The sequence below is a fragment of the Phodopus roborovskii genome, unplaced genomic scaffold (assembly GCF_943737965.1).
Source record: "Phodopus roborovskii unplaced genomic scaffold, PHOROB, whole genome shotgun sequence".
Classification (NCBI taxonomy): Eukaryota; Metazoa; Chordata; class Mammalia; order Rodentia; family Cricetidae; genus Phodopus; species Phodopus roborovskii.
This window is the reverse complement of record NW_026126546.1, coordinates 4,447,423-4,452,969: the sequence shown is the minus strand read 5'-3', so window position 1 is coordinate 4,452,969 and position 5,547 is coordinate 4,447,423. Positions and strand designations below refer to the sequence as shown.

General features: G+C 46.7%; 1 pseudogene; it reads right to left on the bottom strand.

Annotated features, from left to right (window-relative positions):
* Positions 1–506: 506 nt before the first annotated feature.
* On the bottom strand, positions 507–1,108 carry LOC127233665 (putative methyl-CpG-binding domain protein 3-like 3; annotated as a pseudogene).
* Between the last annotated feature and the right edge of the window lie 4,439 nt (positions 1,109–5,547).

Genomic DNA, 5,547 nt, shown 5'->3' with positions numbered 1-5,547 from the left:
TTCAGGCTTTTATCTCCCCATGAGCTTACTGAACTACTGAGAACATAGAGCCTTCTCATCAAAATGCTATAACATTGTAGGTTGCTGTTGGATCTATTCCAGAGTTCTGTTGTGGACCACAATTGACCTAAAGGATTTTCACATGAAACCTACTTAGAACGCCTCTATCAAAACTGAAAATTTTATTTAAAGCACTACTGCTTATCTTAGCCTTTAAAAAGCTTTAAAAGGAATGAGTTGGGTATATCAGCAGCAGTAGGGTAGGACTGTTTATAAAGACATGCAAGTAATGCTGGGCCGTGGTGATGTGGGCCTTTAAACCCAACACTCAGGAGGCAGAGGAAGGCAAAGCTCTTGAGTTTGAGGCCAGCCTGGTCTCCCAGAGTTCCAGGACAGCTAGGGCTACCCAGAGAAACTCTACCTTGAAAAACAAAAGACACACAAGTAAAAAGTTCCTTCATGGAGAACTTGTAGAGTCCATCACACCCGTGTTTTCCTTTTTGTTTTCAGAATACTCCTATTTTCTCCATTCTTACATATTCTGCCTGCCTGGCAAACCTGTCTGCCTCCAAGGCCTTGGCCAGTCTCTCCTGGCTGTCATTACCTTCTGGGCCTGTCTTCGGTAGTTAACTACTTGACTACACAAAGATGGTGACAACTGAAGCTTGGCTTTGTTACCCCTTGACTGAAGGAAGATGGCGACAGCTGAACAGTCTCTTGTACTGTTTTCCAAAATCTGGGGTGGGACAGAGGTGAAGTGTGGGGAAGTGTGCAGATTATTACCACTTAAAACTTTGGCTTCAGCCAAAGCACTTGTAACATCCAATGGCCATAATAGTTCCTCTTTACTGTCTTCAACTAGATGTGTCTGCAGTCTCCTGAATGCAGAGCTGTTAAGGGTTTCTCCAGCTTTTCCTTCTTCCTTCCTCCTGTGTTGGTGTTATTCTCAGGATGGGAAGTTATCCTAGTCACTGTCCTTGGAGATGCAACTAGTCATCCCAGGAGTTGCCTGAGTCATCTTCACAGGAGTACCCTGAAGTTGGTGTTTGACTTTGACCGTCTTCTGGGCAAGCTGGGCCCTCCTATCCTGTAATTCCTTGGGGTTCATACCTCTGTGAGCCTTCCTCCCACAAGGCGAGTTGTCTCAGCTGGTCATCTTATATGCTGGACCAGTGAAGGAATGGATATGTTGACCAAGACGAGGGCAAGAAGGCAAAGAATTGCTTTCAAACATCTTAATGGTGTGATTCTGCCCTGTCTAGCACCTACCTCAGTCTCCTGTACTTGGCTCTTTCTAGGTCATTCCAGACACCTCCGTTTGAGGTCGGCTCCCTTTAAAAGCTACATGCTGTACGCAGTGTCGAACAACACAGTATTTCTCCCTTCCCCCATTAGCAGAACTTTCCAGAAAAATTAAAATGAATGAAGCTGCTGATCATCGTTGCTGTGACAAAATGGGCAGCATAAATTACAAATTTGCATTGAATTTCAAAGCATGCTACTTGAACAAAAACCAGGGACTGGAAAAATATTAATAGTTTAGTCTTGGGTAAACTGAAACTAGCTTATTAATTGATTGGGGAAAATCACCCCTTAATTGGCCTTAATAGCGTTTTGGGTGAATTTCTCAGCTATTTCAGGCTTATCCATGATTGTTCTGAACACATTCCAGTGTACTTTCTCAAGATTGAGAGATTCATGGAGAATGGTTTGCTATTGCAGATGTTCTTGGTATGTTTCCCCCAAGAGAATCTTGGTGCAGGATTCCTTTAGCTTCCTGGTGTGCTCTTCCCACAATAGTATTCACTCTACCGGAAGTCAACAGGGGACTGGTTGTCAAGAGGACTGGTCCTCTTGTTAAGAGCTCCAGAAGGCCTAACACTATCCATTCCTGCCAGATCAACTAAGTCCCAACTTTCCAAGTTTAAGAAGCTCTTCCTCATCAATTGTAGTTTTTGTGTGTACAAAACAAAAGCCTGAGGCCCAGTTCTAGAGGAAAGAACTTGGTCTCATCTACTTCGAGCCTGAAAAAGGACCTGGTGCCACTGAGTCGGAACTAGGCTGGTGCCCCTACCCTCTAAATCTGTGTGGGAGTCTTCCCTGTGTGGGAGTCTTCCCTGTCCCTGAGTCTGCCTTCTCATAACCTACCCTCTGAAGGAATTCCTGTACCTCTCCCAGTCTTGGTCTGCTAGATGAGCTGAAGGAAACCATGCTCGGGCCATTGCCAATCTCTGGAATAGCCAGGCTTGAGGGTCATCCTGCCAGTGCACCCTGGCTTTCATCTTGAGTCTGCACCAAGACAGACGCTGCAGATGGTTGTGAGTGTGCTCTTGAACAGGCCCGACTGTAGAAAGGGGGCTGTCCATTGCTGGAGCCAACTGCAAGGTCCTAGGTTGCATAGCCTACTTTTTTGGATCTCGGAAGTCCTAAAACCTAATCCAGGTTAAAGAATCTGAGGTGCACTTACATGAGACTTTAGAAGGGTTTTGAAGTTGCATGCTGGAAAGATGGACTTCAAGTACTCTGATTCTAGGGAAAGTACCTGGTTTTGGCAGGGGGAGTTGTCTGGGGAGAGCTGTGCTGTTTTTCATCCCAAAAGGATTGGTGCTCTGGTGTTGCCCAAGCTGTTGGAGCACTGGTTAGAGGAATTCTGGGCTGACTCTATAAACCTACCCAGAAATTGTAAATGCTTGAAAGGAAGGGGGAGGGCAAGTGAATTCTTAGCAAGGCTCCCTTAGGGATGGGATGAGTTTACTGGATCCCTCCTGAGTCTCTCTAAAATTGTTCTCGATTGACCAGCCTGCCCCCCACCCCGCTCTGTGACAAGCTAAGTGTCACGCTGTGGGCTGTAGTCCTGCTTTTGTTTGGGAGAGTTTGCTTTCCGCTTGCTGTCGAGATTCCCAGCCTGTGGCTGAGGGAAGTCCAGGCAGCAGGGATGTGGGATGGAAACTGGAGGAACACTGCTGGCTTTCCTGCTGCTCTCCAGTCCACGATCTTCCTGCCCCCATCCTGCTTTAATGCAGGCTACCTACCTGCCCAGTGATTGAGACACTGCCCATAGTGGCTCCCACAGAAGTCAAAATGGTTCGTTTCAGATGAAGCTACTAGTGAAATGTCAAGGGGCAACTCCAATTGAGGTTCCTAGACTCCCAGGTGACTCAAGATTTGTGTCAGGTTGACAGTATAAACCCGCATGAAGCTTCTCAATTCTGTCATGGACCCCCCAGCATTTTCCATTTAGTCACTTCTGAGAACCTTGCCTCACAGCCAACACTGCAGCTACTATAATTCAGGGGGCATGTGTCCTGTAGTGGTTCCTTTCCTATCTTCCTGAGACTTCTAGGCAGTTGAGCCTGTCAGTCGTGGGGTGGGTGTGGAGGGGTAGGGTGGGAAGTGGAATGATCCTTGGTGAGGTTTGACTGACAGCTAACTGCTGCAGTTGGCAAACATTGCTTGGAATGACTTGGAGGGACCCAATCATGTATCCTACAGCCACGGAGGCAAATTCTCCTGTAGTAGCCATGGGCTGTTACCGCCCTGTGCTCTGCAGCCCCCACCCACTTCTGAAGAAGTAATGAAGTTCAGGAGCTTCCACCTTCATCTGTCTCTTTGCTGCACCAGGTGAGGGACCCTGAGGCCAGGGGACAATCCTACTTGAGCTATTTGCCTACCCAGGACTATTTTCCAGGACTGTGTGTGCGTTTCTTCCCTGCCTCCTTATTCAGGCCACAACTAGAGAGAGCTAGCTCTGGACACCGTATGTATGGTGTCCGATAAACTTTTCTCCCTGAGACGGGGTTCCTCTGTATAACCCTGACTGTCCTGAAACTTTGTAGAACATGGTAGCTTCAAAATCTGAGACCTTCATGTCTCCGCCTCTTGAGTTTGCTGGGCTTAAAGGAGTGCGCCACCACACCCGGCGTAACACTGTATTGGAGGTAGCAGCACTTCAGGTTTTGGCATGTCCCAAGATCAGAAGTCAAAAGTGGTATGCAACTAGGGTTCAATTAGTGTTATCTATAGATCTCTTCCTTGCTTCATACATGCAGAAGCCCAGTACATAGGAACTAATTTTGTGAAACTTCAGTTTTATCTATTCAGCCAAGCTTGGTGTTAGATCAGCAGAACCTTTCAGCTTGAGTGCTACTAACTTCTCCTTCCAACTTAACCCTGAAAAGCCAGCCCTCTTGGCTTCCAGATAATGTGATCACATGTTTGGTTGTAATGTTTGGTTCTGGGGACTGGTGTGTATTGGTGGCTGTGCTCAAGATATGAAGGCTTGGCCTTGAGATTACTCTGTGTATGGGTTACTTACTGTATTGCAGGGTTATAGCAAAACCCTTTGCTGGTCGCATGGGGATTGCTTCTAGAGAAACCTGCTTGTTGTGGACCTTAGCCTACCCTGACTATCATGTCTAAGTAGCACACCCTGACTGGGAAAACTATGCCATTGGACATTAGCATGCTTTGTAGGGGGTACTCCTTCCAACCTTACCTATGGAACTAGCCCAGCCCTGTTTGCAGGGGCTGCTGAGGATAATGGTGTAGGTCCAGAAGCTTGCAGAACTCCATCCTTGTTCCTTCCCGATAACCCTCTGACCTTGTCCCCTGGGTGGCTGCTCCTATAGAGTCCAGTTAACCTTTTCCCCTAGTCCACATCTAAATGAACAGGAACCAGAGGGTCTATTCTTCCAAAAGCACATCTATAAAGCTACCTTAGCTTTGTGGAGAAAGGATTCTGATAAAGTTGGATATGCCATCAGGCTTCTCCATTTTTTTCCTAAAGAGGCATGAACTCCAACCCATAGGTGTTGCCTAGGGGAAGATCGCGTAAGTATAGTTAACTTCATCTGAGCTTTGTCTGCTGCTAGCAGGTATACTTTGACCTGCTTCCCCATGAGCAGAATATTCTCCAAAGGGGAACTGAGTTGTAGGTCTGCAGACGAATAAGCAGGAATATTGGTCATCAAGGGTAACCATAACCAAGTAACGCCAAACACGATTGGCCTAAAGAATAGAAATTTGTCTTGATCAGAGAGATGCTACTAGAGTAGGTTTCTGAGACCAAAAACCATCTGTTCGGTCATCTCTCCCACCAGGCTCCTGCTATGGGCTCTTCTTGGCTTGGAGTACCTTTCTTTAGGCACTTAATCTCCCTGTGTCCATATATATCTTCCTGTAGAAGAACACTAATCCTAGGCCTGCTGTTGGATGATGCTGTGATCCAAGAATCTTAATCGAGACCATCTAGATTACATCTGTTGACAGCCAGTTATAGGAGAAATGTTGGCTCCGCTTGCCCAGTCATATTCCACTTCCCCCACCAATTCAGCCTTCACTCATATCTCGCTTCAAGGACTTCTTGGACCATGAAATGACATACAGCTGAGATGGGTGTACCTTAATGAGGCATGGGAGGAGTAACGGAAATATCCGAGGGTCTAAAGGCAGATGAGCATAAGTTTGGAGGGGTCAGTTTGTTGCTTCCAGGAGGGAGGAAGGCTTCAGCTAATTGATGCTTTATCTGAGTGTGGTTAGGATTTATAT